General features: G+C 41.2%; 1 protein-coding gene across 14 annotated transcripts in view; it reads right to left on the bottom strand.

Moving 5' to 3' along the window:
- The window catches only part of ARID1B (AT-rich interaction domain 1B), a 358734-nt gene that overhangs the window by 48547 nt on the left and 295818 nt on the right, over positions 1-14369 (bottom strand). The window lies entirely within an intron of this gene.

Below are 14369 nucleotides of genomic sequence, written 5' to 3'. Positions count from 1 at the left end.
GGAGTCTTTGATGAAATCACAGAAATACCGCTCCTTGCTCTTCTACCGAATGCTTGCGTGGTCTACATCTGCCAATAACCCCACCCCATCCCAAGCAGGATAGGGAGAAGAAGAACACACAATCTGCCCAGATGCTGTGCCACCTGCCTATCTTCTACTTGGATCATGTGGAGATAGAAGGGCCCTCTGAGGGGACAGGGTTGAGCTGGGTTGGGGATATGTGGTTCAGTCAATTAAGGGCTGCTCCATTTTCTGGTCCTTCCTTCAGCTGGAGGTGTGTTGGCTGTCCTATCAGCCAGATGTCAGGTCTTCAGATGCTGCTTTGAAATGCAAGGTCAGTTTATAATAAGATCTCCCTCATTCACTACTGGCTGACCTGGCCTGTATAACCAGGACCTGAATGGGGGCAAGCAGAGTTAGCTGTGCCCACCTGGCTAGTTGGTTTAGCAACAGGTAAGATTTAGAAGGGGAAAGGGGAAGGGGAACTTCTGTGTAGTCAACAGGAAGTCAGTAGTAGAAGAAGAAGAGCTTGGATTTGATATCCCGCTTTATCACTACCCAAAGGAGTCTCAAAGCGGCTCACAATCTCCTTTCCCTTCCTCCCCCACAACAAACACTCTGTGAGGTGAGTGGGGCTGAGAGACTTCAAAGAAGTGTGACTGGCCCAAGGTCACCCAGCAGCTGCATGTGGAGGAGCGGAGACGCAAACCCGGTTCACCAGATTACGAGTCCACCGCTCTTAACCACTACACCACACTGGCTCTCTTTGTCCTGGTTTCCTATACAATTAACTGCAAATCTGGAATGTTTGAATCTTGTGCTGGGTGAATGGAACAGATTAGGGATTCTGTGAGCGTACCACATATCCCACTGCCTAGCAGCCTTCTTGTGTGAGCTGACAGAGCTGGTACTGAATGTTCTGGTGAGGCCTTCCAGGCTGTTGGTCCTGGAGGTAATAAATGTTCACACCAAGGCCATGAGATCTAGGGTGGGTCAAGACTTTATTACCATCATGGGCTGTCGCAAAATGTGATTAGACCAACAGTTAAGAGGGTGTTCTGAGAGTGGGGAATCTTACATCTGTTTCTTTGTCATGCTCAGACCTGCTGAGGATGACAGTGACTTTTCCCCTCTGCAAGAATGAAAACAATGAGGGTGGTCCAGCCCTGGAGCTTGATGAATCCTTATGGATTCCAGAGGACTTTGGGGGATTTCCTGGCTGAAATGAATAATGCTCCTATGGAATGAAGAGATGACCCGAATGGTTGACATGATCCCTCCCAAATGTCCTCCCTCACTTAGAAAAGCTTGGGTAGCTTCATGGTATACCCTAGAGTTGAGGATGATGAAGAAAGCGGAGAGATTACTTGAACACAAGCTGACATATGAAACTGATCACTAGTATGTGCTCATTCTCAATGGTACTCTGTGGCAGCAAAGATGAACACATGTTTTCTCACTGCCTCCATTACATACTTTCACTTCTGTTTAGCAAAGCTTCTCTGGGTGGTCTATAGCATTCTAGTCCTAATAAGATTTTGGAATCACCAATTGCCTCCTGCATTTTGTTTGCAAAGCACGATAAATTTGCTTGCATCCACTATGATCTGGACTCCAGAGTTTTGGTAGGTCGACTTGAGGTGTTCAATGTGCTATCTGGTCCAGTATTGTTGGATTAGTTCCAATTGATGCAGCTTGAGGATGTGAACAAGATGTTTGAGCAGATCTGTGAAACCACTTGCATGTTTGATCCTTGCCTTTCCTAGCTTATGAAATCTGGGATGGGCAGGATGACGGATTGGGCCAAGGTGATTAATGCCTTATTATGAGAAGAAGTGGTCCCAGGCTGCCTAAAAAAGGTTGTGGTGCAGATACTTCTGAAAAATCCTTATTTGCACCTGGAAAATCTAAATAATCATAAACCAACCGCAAAAGCCCCCTGCCTGGGCAAGAGCTCCAGGTCCAGGCTCTTTTGGGTTTGGATGATTCTCTGGTCCATTTCAGTTGAGGTTTAGGCCTGGATTTGGCACTGAGACTGCCTTGGATCACCCTGTATGATCACCTTTGTTAGGAGAGAGACAGTGGGTGGGTGATGTTGTTTATTTCCCTTTTCAGTATCCTCAACCATTGAATCCTTTTTAAATTGGGGAAGCTTTGCAGTGGTTCTGCTCCTATCTGGATAGCCAAATTCAGAAGATTATGCAGGAGATGAATAGTTTACAATGTGGTTCCACAGGATTCCAATATATCCCTCTGGGGTATAGGACTGCATGTATGATTGAGAAAATAAATATGCAATTTTTCTTTCTACTCTGTAAATGCAGTCAACATGTGCAACATGATTCCCGTCGCCCCCCAAATACTTGTACCAATGTGAACATTGCAACTGAACATTCAGAGATAAACAGGAAACTATGTTTTTACTGTTTTTAATGTTGGAGTAGGTAAAAATGTGTTCTAGTTAACACTAGGTTAAATTTGTTCTTGATACCCTGGGAACTTCCCAAGATGTAAAGAACATGTGGCATAAGCAAAGAGAATTCTTTCCAAGTCAGTTTTGTTCTTTGCTCTGTGGAAGGCAAACTTTCCTCATTTTCTGTAAAGAGGCAAAGGATTTCTTTTGATATGAAGGAGACAACTGACATACAATGCCATTCCCCTGACGAAGCTTGTGATGACTTGTAGGGAAAAATATTAAAAATGCACAGTTGTGCAATTCTCCAAAGGATAATGAGAAAGGGAGGGGGGAAAAGAAAAGGACCACTTGGCATAACTTTGAAAGACAGTCGTGAAATCAAGTTTTTCTTATGTAAATATTGTATCTTTTAAATTGTCCTAAAAACACAGGCAAAACTGTTATGCAGCAGGAGTCTAGGTTGACACAATCTCCTTGCCCTGTAACAAGAGGCCTGTTCTGCATTAACAAATGCTATATAGTTATATACTTGAAATAAGTTGTGTGGTAAAGGCAAACCTTACATACAAAAACACAAACAGAAAACACATTACAGTATCTGAAAATGCTTGTTATCAAAAGGTGAGTGATCCTCATGTAAACTCAGATCTGGTTAACTCAGGCTTCCCCAACCTCGGCCCTCCAGATGTTTTGAGACTACAATTCCCATCATTCCTGACCACTGATCCTGCTAGCTAGGGATCATGGGAGTCGTAAGCCAAAAACATCTGGAGGGCTGAGGTTGAGGAAGCCTGAGTTAACTCAATGTAGCTCTTTGGAAATAACACTATAGTTTGCAATCATAGTTTGTAAGCAGGAACAACAAACAATTTGACTGTTTGGATAAAATGGCAAGCTATGATTTGCTGAAAACCAGGTTGGGAAACTACCAATAGCAGCATGTGACATTATTGTTACATTTGTACAGCCCTTATGCAAATAGCTTTTCGGGTATATAAGGCTTTCAATGGATTAATATGAACTTCTTGGAAGGCTCCATGATAGCAGAAAAGCCTTTTAAAGAGAAATACACAGGCATTAACTTATTACCAGAGCTGGCCTGGCTGTTAGGCAGGGTGAGGCCACTGCCTCAGGTGGCAGAAGTCCCCCAAGTTTCATGCCTGCAGGTATATTGCTTGCCCCATTGTCTTGGCACTGCTTCTTCACCAGCCGTAGATGTGGTAGCGTGTGCAGAAGCAGCAGCAGCGGGGCAAGGCGGTACTTCCTGTTTCACCTCGAGTGGTGAAATGGGACGTGCTGCACCTGCTTACTCCAGTATGAATATACTAATACTGTTGATATGTTATGTGAATATCTCTCCCCCCAGACTGCTTCTTAAACAATGGGGCGCCATGTAAGGCAGAAAAGTTTATTCATCTGGTGATCCTAATTTTTTATTTCAGCTAAGAGACTGAAACTGCCTGTCAAAGAAACAGGATATGGAGGTAGGATATCTATATAAAAGGACAATATTTCACAGGCACATTTAAAGAAAGAAATAGAGAAGCAAAACTTTACTCAATGTGTAATAATATTATGAAACTACAATTCTGAAATAGACCATCATAAAGGCAATTTTATCTTCTGTACTCTATTTGGAGGGTTCACCAGTTCAAACCAAGGAGGCAGACATACACACAGAAAGAATATTTGAAAAATACAACCTAAATTACAGTGTACCACAAGCAGAAAATACGGGACATGTTATTGACAGCAATACTACTGATTTGTACAAGGCTAGAACAAGTTTAACACAACCTACTTACACAATTTGGGTACTGCATTAACAGATAAGAGAAATCTGAAGTGAAAGCTCCCAAAGTCCTCCTTGCAGCTGTGCCAGAAGAAAAGGGAGACTGCACAACCCTGAGGCTCACTGTGGCTTGTTCTTGTCACACTAAACTATGGTTTAGTGTGACATCTGACTGCACACAGTATCTCCCTACCCATGTCCTGGTAATCTGCCTGCTGGATTACCATGTCCTGGTAAACTGCCAACTGGATAACTACAATATATTAAAAGTAGGGCTGCCTCTTAAAAGGTTCAGGAGCTTCAATCGGTTACAGATGACAGAACTTTGATTAGCATAACTTATTCACTTCATATCTCTACCAGTGCTAAATTTTCCCCACTAACTGCTTTTCTGCTTCCAAGTCCAACTCAAAAGTGCAAGTACTGATTTTCAAAGCACAGAGGAACAGTCCCTTGTCATAAATCAGTCATGTAACACACAGGTAAATAAAATTGTTTTTAATTTTTTAAAGGATAGATGTCTAAATTTTACATTTTGGGGCATATATTAAAAGCATGAATGTGGTATGTGCTGAACACACAGTAATAAAATGTCCTTTTTGATAGTGAATGGTCCAAGAAAATGGAGTGAGCTTAATGGCTTAGCAGGGCATGGCCACACTTCTCCCTGAGCCAACTCCAACCACATTGGTCACCCATACAATTTAGAAGCTGTAAAAGCAGACCCCTGTCCCAGAGGAAATCCAGGACCTACTCTCCCAACTATATTCACATTATGGTTAGGTTCCTGTGAGTATAGAACAGTCTTCACCAACCTGGACTTCCAGATATTTTAGATGATAACTTGCGAGGGCAAAGTCTTCTGGATGGCACCAGGTTGGCAAAGTTTACTATAGAACAAAGCCAATCTCTTATCTGGAAGTTCCTAGGTAGCTGTATAGGGCAGTGCTTTGAAGAGGAGTATTACTCTTGTTGTAGCAGCAACAGGTATTACCTTGATGTGCAATGCTCTGGTGCTAGCAAAGATGGAGGCAAAAGGAGCAACAGGGGCCCCATTACAACTATGAAAGAAAGACTAGGTCACAGAGGAAGAGATTCTACTGGTACAGGGACATGTCTGATTATTCTGATAAGATAAAATTGAGAGTCTGACATGCCAGATGTGGCTACATGCCAGATGTGAGTGGATGATGGCAAAATGCTCAAAATGCAGAGCTCAAAGATGGGCATGGAAGTGACAAGAATCCTAGTTGGGAGTGCCTGGCAGCAGGTGAGAGTATGAAGGAGACCCAATAGCTGAGGAAAGATCACCAATTCCCATAGGCAAAATACAGGAGGAAGTGGTAGAAGAGCTTTTCCATGTTAATATTTAGTCAAAAGCGTTAAAATACTTAAGGCCTTCTTAAGACCAGAAATATCCAGGCATGAGGCAACTACAATCCTGCTCTCAACATATCTACATCATCTGACAATGTAAAATTCCAAATCTAACCTGCCCAATAGTTTGGATATAGATTTTGGTACTAATGTATTTTCTGCATGCCTATTATATATAAACTGCATATACCACACTCTGCATACAATACAGAAGGAGGACCCAGGGCTTTTTTTCAGCTGGAACTCACCAGAACTCCATTCTGGCACCTCTCAGGTGGGTGCCATTGCCATTATAAGAGAACAAGGGAGGCATTTGTGGTAAGTTCTGGCACCTATTTTTCTAGAAAAATAGCACTGGAAGGACCTTTACATGAAATGGTAAGAGACCTACAATGTATTTTATGCAAAAATCTGATTTCGGATACAATAGAGCTCTAGAGGACTAAAGTGTCCTATGGCATAGCCTGTGACAGGCAGCTTCCAGGACTGAGGGCATGAAGGAATTTTATCTTTTCTTTCTGACTCACTGGTACTCTTGCTTTGAGTAGAACGATAACTGAATGTGACAAACGTGCTAGATCATTCTACAGTATGAAGTAGAGTCCATTAAGAAAGAAGCTGAGATCACCAGACTCATTTTGATTAACCTCCAGGCCACTAAACACCAATAAATATGTTGCACAGCAAGTGCTAAATATATTTATATATGCTTAAGGTCATAGCATTATTTGTTGGTTACTGGAGTTAAGGGGAGAAAGGGAGGAATGTTTCTGTCACTGCTGTTTCAACTGAAGGGCTATTTGCTCCACTCTTTCTGAAAGCTTGAAAAGAACTTGATAATATGCCTTTAGTCTCTCTTCTGCACCCTAAACTCCATTGGTATGTGAAGTTAAATTAATATTAGTTGTTGAGATTTTAAAAACCAGTTTCTAAACCAATTGTGGCATTTACAGATGAAAGCCTAACCATTCACCTGGGAAACAAATTCACTTATAATACCTGAAAGATGTTAATACTGAGGCCTATTGAATCCTGATTCTGTAGCATTAGCTACCCATCCCAACTTAGTGTCATCTGCAAATCATCTTATCATCCCCTCAAGTCCTTCACCCAAGTTGTTTATAAAGACATTTAACAACAACGAGTCCAGGACAGAACCTTGCAACACACCACTTGCCACTTTCCCCCAGGGTGACGAGGAACCATTAGTGAGCACTCTTTTGAGTTAGGTCAACCAGCTACCAATCCACCTAACAGTTACCTCATTCTGCCCACATTTGACCAGCTTCTCCCCAAGAATATCATGGGGGACTCTATCAAAACCCTTAGTGAAATCAAGGTACGTTACTCCTGGGTACATTCCCCTGCTCCTCCAACCTTTTAACTCTCTCTCTATATAAAAAAAACGAGTTTTGTCTGGCATGACTTGTTTATGAGAAACCCAATTTCCAGTCACCAGTGCCATCCTAGGGTCTTTGGCAAGCACACCCCCAGCACTGCATTACAAGTCAACAGTCCCCTTTGTATATTACATTGACAGTGTGGGGGTTGCGCCCACCCAGCTCCTATTCACACAGCTGAGGTAATATGAGAAGACCTAGCTGACATGCAAAGAAGCTATGCTTCAGCTTTTCCCCACTCGTGCTACCCTCTCTTGGAAACTGGGTTAACCTAGGAATGCGGAGTAGCTGCAGCATTGTCCAGGACTCCTTGCATTATTCGAGTGGTGCAAGGAGGAAATGTGCTAAAGTACCGCAATCCTAGGATGACATAAGATAGGGGCCTACAGTGCACAGAGTTCTGAAGATGCTATTGCCCTGCACATGCCTATTGCCACACGTGATACTGCTGCCAGGAAATCAGCATGACCTACATCCTGGGACAGCTATAACAGTCGGACCACAGTTAATTCACATCAAGCAGCTAAGCTACTCAGAAGGTCAAAAATAATAACTAAAAAACATACTTCTTGAAAGGAAGTACAGTATCAGAGACTAACCTTTTGGTGCCTGCATGTGTGCCTTAACTTTCGTTATTCTCTGTAGCTATCAGGATAGTATTTGCTCCGTCTCTTTCTTGTCCTACTGCTTGAAATGTTTAGCTTGTGCCAGCTTCACCAAAGAATTGGATCGCAGCATCTCAAGAGGGTAATTTGTGTTAACATTTAAGCAGGGGTGTTTTTGAAAAACATTGACACACTGCAAGGGCGCCCCACTTGATTACAAACCATGAAAATGACTGTTAGGATGCGCTCACAAATCAGTGTACTGACCAAATTGCCCTGTGCTTTATCTGCGCCAGGTCCGCCACATGACAATATTTCCTCTCTCTTTTAAATGTCAAAGGATGATTTGAAGGGTTGTTATTTAAACACACTGACCTGCACAATAACCAGAAGTACTTTATTTAAATCTTTCTTGAGCTGGGTCTCGCCATAAAAAGCTTATAATCTGTCATACCCTGACATCAAATGGGCTATTATAATGAGAGCAATTCAGGGGGTGAGATCTGCAAACATATTTTCCTCCTGGGATTCTCTTACGCTCTCTCGCACGTATAATTTTGCTATGGCTTTACTTGCTTGCCACAACATGAGCTTCCAAGGAAGATATTGCTATCAAAGAAAGCAGTGGAGTGCAAGAGTTTATGAGTGTGTGCAAGAGAGAGAGAGAACGGAGAAGGAGAAGAGGACGAACTCTCACTCTGTTAACTACAATGCTATCAGAAAGTAAATATGAATTGTAAGAACTGATTTTCTTAAGAACAGAATGCTAGTTTAAAATATATCAGAACAGGCATGCAAGCAGGCAATGAAGCCGGAGCTACATGCGCCCTCTAATGCGCTCATGAAGCCCCTGCATGGCTGTGTATATTTCCTCATGATACAGATGTATATGCAGCTGCCTCATGGAGACTCAGACCGTTGGGCCATCTATCAAATGAATATTGTCTAACACAGCAGTTCTCTTGGGCTGCATGCAGAGTTATTTTCTCATACCTGCTACCTGAGATGCTTTAACTGAAGATGCTGGAGGCTGAACCTGGTCTTATGCAGATAAAGCATGCACACTTCCACTGAGCTAGAGAGGAGACAGCAGCATGTGCACATCCCTTTGGACATGGGAAAGCTGCCCACTACACTGAAATGAAGCCCTGTGTATGCACTTCGGGAACTCCTGCGCCTGCAAGAGGATCAAAGCTTTAGGGCGCACCATAGCTGGTTTGCCTGACAGCAGGTGTGATAGATGTAGATGCTACTATGACATTCAAGTTAGAGCTACGCTTGACAGTATGTAAACAGAATTAACCTGGAGCAGGTGGCTTAGTGACCATGCACCGAAGAAATGTGCACTAATTTGCAGTTGTAATGAAAATAAATAAGGCACAGCAGCTTCTCTCAGACTACTTCTGACAATCCAAATATATTTATTATTTTTATTTATTAAATTTATATACCGCCCTTCGTCACAAGCTATAAATAAAATGCAGGATTAAAACAACAAGTTTTAAAACAAAAACTACAAAGCAATACCTTCCCTTTGCCTGTGCAGCATGAACTAAGCATTATGCATACGGGGATGTGCTCTTCAATGCAGACAGTAATGAATCTGCCAGATATTACCCCTGCTCCCAAAGCACCCAGTGCTTCCTGACTTATAGGATGGGTGAACCAGACCAAGCTAGTTCAAATTTGGTGAAACACTGTCGCAAATCTAATGTCAAGAATGTTCATTTATGGATCACCAGCACCACACAAAATAATAGTAATAATGATAACAACAATAATAGGAGATTATTATTGTTGTTATTATATACCCTCCACCAGCAGGTCCCTGAGCGGGTCACAACAATTTAAAATTCAGAATTTAAAAACCATTTCAATTGGCCTATAGTAACAGCAACAGGGTGTGTTCTGAAAACGCACATCTCAAGTGTAAATAAAAAAAATAATAATTTCTATTTGATCATTTTTTATAGAAAAATTAGTTTAGTTTAGGCAAGGGGTGAGTTCAGTCAGGGAAATGTGAAGCTAAGCTCACAGGCACATATTTTTATTATTCAATTCTCAAGGAATTAAAGAAGTGTTTTCATTAAGGAAATGTACATTTTTTGCGAGTTTTTACCATTGTCCTATTTCTCATATCAGTAGTCATACAATTCAAATGGATTCATTGCATTGTTTGTGGTTGGCCACTGTGATCTCAGCACACTGGAAAAAACCTATACAAACACTTGTGATCTGTTCATGCCAGCATGTCAAAGACTCAAATATTTTCAGAGTAAATTTTAGTTGGCTGCCAACACAGCAAACACAATAAAATTGATGCAGTGACATGGAAAGGAAAACGCTACCCTAAATACCTAAAAGTTGCAGAAACACAGCCCAGCTGTGTATTCTTTCACTTGTTTGGTAGTTAGTAATGCAGGCTGTTTGGTCTGCTGTACAGCTATGCAAGGGGTAGCATCACAATAATCCCGTCAAGCAGGTTAGATTGAGGCTATAAATCATAAATCATAAGTAACTCTGGAGTCAAATCCCCCTTCTTCAGGGAATGAAGGACTCCAGCTCAGAAGAGTTAAGAGAACCACAGTCTTCTCTGCTCTATTTAAATAAAGAGGCTCATCTCACAGAAGGAGTAGGTAGCTAGTAAGACAGGGCTGCAACTCCCATTTAAGGCTAAGACTAAGGATGACTGCTGCTGTAATAACAAAGTCTGAGCCCTGTTCTTATGGAGAGTCCAGCTGAAGCCCTGCATTTAGCTGTTCAGGGTTCAATTGAAGCCTCTACTATGCACTCCTGAGGCCATCTCTCAAAAACAGAACATACAAGCGAGCTTTATGGACAAAGAAGGGTTTTATCCCAGGTTTCCTGCAATCAAACCCAGTGTTCTAGCAGTATACTTCAGTGGCTACAACTACTACAACAGTAATATATAAACAGAGAGCAGACTTATTTTCCCCCCTTAGTTACAAGACACACAAGACAAAGTGGAGGGTTCCTCTAGATCAGGGCAGTCTAACCTTTCATGTCAAATGGGCTGCAAGAGTACTTTGACACAGAACCTGTGGGTCACACACTGCACTGGGGAGCGGGGGGTGGGGAGAGCCCAAAATTTGGCATACAACCCGCCCCTCATGTTGCCTTAACTCATATAAAGTTGCCTAAGCTAGTGGCCAGGAAATTAAGAGCTAAATTTGTGGCTCAACTCATTCAGAGTTATTTCTGTTTTGTTATGGCTTATAGCTAAAAATAAAATAAAACTATTACCTTCCTACCTAGCATACAAATCTGAAACAAGATGTTTTAAAAACATTGTTAGAATAGAAAACAAATCAAAATAAGCTATCATGCTGCTATATCTAAAACTCCATGTATTTTTAGGTGCTAAAACTGCCTTATGGCATTTTCTTGAACTTCATAATGTATTCTGTAAAAAAAAACAAAAAGAAAAAGAAAAAACAAAAGAGATGTTCCAGAAACAGAAAGGAAAGTTCCAGCTGGAAGAAAATAGTTTGGTATTTTTGGTAAGGGAAAGGCGTGGGTTACATTAAAAAAAATTAAAAATCCCATGAATTTTGCTTGCTGTTCAGCTGAAAAACAAAATAGCAACTAGGATATATATTTTATCTTTAATTCAAAAGTCACAACTACAGGAATCAATCCACCCATTAATGAATTGAAGCCAGCTTTGAGGCAAAGAGGAGCAGCTGTTTAACAGTTCATAGTAACACTATGCAATCACTTAGGCCAAGAAGCAAACTCCATTTCATCCAACTGAGTCTACAAGGGGATTTGTTTTTGGAAGCTGAAACATAGCTGCTCTGATTGGAAGTTATTGCTTGGGTATCCAAGCAATACTAATGGATGTATTTCAGTTTTATTTACTAAGATCCCTTGGATCACTAAATATGAAAATACTAGGATGAGGATTCAGTGTAAAGGAAGAACCACTGTAAGACCTGGTAGCTAGCTGCACACTTTAATAGGAATGACTAACAGTCCTTTGTATTATCTCTGATTTGTTACTGAATTATTGTTTTGTGATCTTTTACTGTGCTTTGATATTGTTGCTAGCTGCTCTGGTAGGGGCATAACAAAAACAAAAACAGTAATTAATTATAGAAATTAGGATGCTGCTGCACCTAACATGAAACACCCTCCACACATCTTGCTTCTTTCATTACCAGCAGGCAAAGTTTTACACCAACGTTCCACAGGACACTAAATTCGATACTGTGAGTCAGATTTGTTCTAAAGATAGCACTTCCAATTCCTCCAAATGAGGCTGAAAAATAAATAAATCACTACCTTAGTTTAGTTTATTGTGGGGAATTCACAACTGGCAGTCTTACATCTACAAATGTCCTGGCTTGCATACATATACAAACGTGGATGGGAATATTAACCTTCTTGTTATGCACAGCAGCTGCAAGTAGAGAAATCATCATATCTCAGCTCAGAGGGAAGGCTAAAAACAAAGACCAACCCCAGACTTCAAAACACAGGAAGAGATAAAATTAAAAAGAGGATTTATGGTGCTGCTTCAACCCCTTCTGCTGTATAAGATGTGAATGCCACGAGTGTGCTTTTAAACATTATTATAATTTTAAATCAAGCTTTCAAGATCAAATGGGTTAAACATACAGACAATGCAGTAGCAGTTCAGCATGCTCTGTGTGAATATTTAAATTTGCTACGGGGAAATCCAGCCCTACCAAGAATTATTATTTTTTACTTAAGCATTTTGACTTCTGAAATCTTTTGCCCTGTTTTCTCCTGCTTGACACTTTAATGCATCATGCCTGTTAACTGTATTTCCTTGCCAGTGGCTCCTAGTCCATCAGCAGTCTTGCATGCTCAAGGCTCTGGAGGAAATATGGAGAAAATGCTTTGCTAGCACTAGCAATATGAAAAATGAATTACAAATACAGAGATAGCACTGGAAAATGCTGATGGAGGACTCAGCTGCATGTAAAAGATTATATGTATTCAGACTCATGCAGTTTACATTGCTAAGAGAACCTATATTCTGAACCCATCCATACGAAGAACAACAGTTATTCTGGATTTACAGTAGTACAAATCCAAAAAAAATATGCTACTTGGTCCCCCCCTTTTATCATCTGAATTGAACTTCACCAAAGCAGAAACAATCATATCCCCCACTTCATTGACTCTGCCATGTTAAGTCATAACCATTTTGGTCACTGGCCTGTGTAACACAGGCAGCAAAAGAGAACCCACCCCAGGTTCTCTCAGTGCTTCACAGAAACGTAATATTCACATGATGGCCATATATGAGTATAGCCAGTGGTCAACAAAAGAGGTTTTAGGACTCTCTCAAGGCAAATCTTTTAAAATGTAGTATAAAAACTGACAACTGGGAAACACTGGCCTGCGAGCGCTCCAATTGGAGAATAGCCTTTACCAGCTTTGAATACGCTTGAACTCAAGATGAAAGGGAGAAACGTGCTACGAGGAAGGCACGCTTGGCAAATCCTCACCATGATCAATTCCCACCCAGAAACCTACGTCCCCATTGTGGAAAGATGTGTGGATCCAGAACTGGCCTCCACAGTCACTTACGGACACACTGTTAAAACCATGTTTATGGAAGACAATCTTACTCAGCTACGAGTGATCGCCAAATAAAGAGATTTTCATCAGGTACATTAAGTAGACTGACGGCCTGACATGATAAAAAGTCAGCTTTACTCAAAAGTAAGTGTCACTGGTATGCATGACATACCAAGCCAATCCTTGCCTTAGAGAGACCACATGAAGATGCAAGCTCTGAAAGGAACTTGCAGCCACAAGACTCCTCCCCTGCACCAAGCCAAACTTCAGTTTAGCATATCATCCAAACCAAGATTCATAGTTAATCTCTCTCCTCACTAACCATGAGATGTAACCAAAGTTTGTTCTTGGTTACAGTTTGTGGTTAGTGTGGAGAGAGATTAAACACGAGCGAGCCCTATTTCAGATTACACACTAAACCAAACTTGGACTTCAGAATGTGGCGGGCAACAAAAAGGACCAGGGAAAAGCCAAGTAGCTGTGGGTTTCACTAAATCAAAGTCTGGTTTAGCAAGTTATGCAAACCAGGCCAATTATTTCAATGCACCTCAATTGCAAATAAGTGCACACACTACTGAACCCAGATAGTGCAGTACAGGCTGAGAATGCAGCGGGTTTACGAAGAATGAAATAAACTGAAACATAACACAATTAAAATTATTATTGTCTATTGCAGTTCATGATACTATGAAAGACTGAGCCTTAGATCCAGATAAGTGTGAGGTTCCATTTGCTCAAATATGAGATGTTTTAATCTACCTTCCAGTGGAAATCCCTGCTCTATCTGAAGGATTAACGTTCTGCATGTTCAACAGACATCAAAATGAGCCATTACCTTTGTGTACAAAGAGGAACACTTTAGTGCAAGCTTAGATTCCTCTCTATCCAAGGCTTAGTGTCTTAGGTGGTAGAGTATCAAGGAATCCAAAGGCCAAATAAATTCTCTTTGCAACTGTGCATTTCCTTTTGACAAAATAACAGCATTAATTGACAGCTCTAATATAGGGTCTAGCATGGGAAATTCCGGCCCTTATGTCCTGCAAGTCGAGTCAGCCAATATAAGTGTTGGCCATGTAATATGCAAGGATGGCTTCTCATGGAAGCTGTTTTTGACTGTGCCCATAGGGAGCCCTTCTGACATGCATTTAGTAAGTTTGTTTGATTGATTTATATACCAAGGTCTCAGGGCAGCACACAAAATTAAA

The sequence above is a fragment of the Podarcis bocagei genome (genome assembly GCF_964188305.1).
Source record: "Podarcis bocagei genome assembly, chromosome: 3".
In the NCBI taxonomy this organism is placed as follows: domain Eukaryota; kingdom Metazoa; phylum Chordata; class Lepidosauria; order Squamata; family Lacertidae; genus Podarcis; species Podarcis bocagei.
Note: the sequence above shows the minus strand (reverse complement) of the source record. Positions and strands in the feature narration are given on the sequence as shown.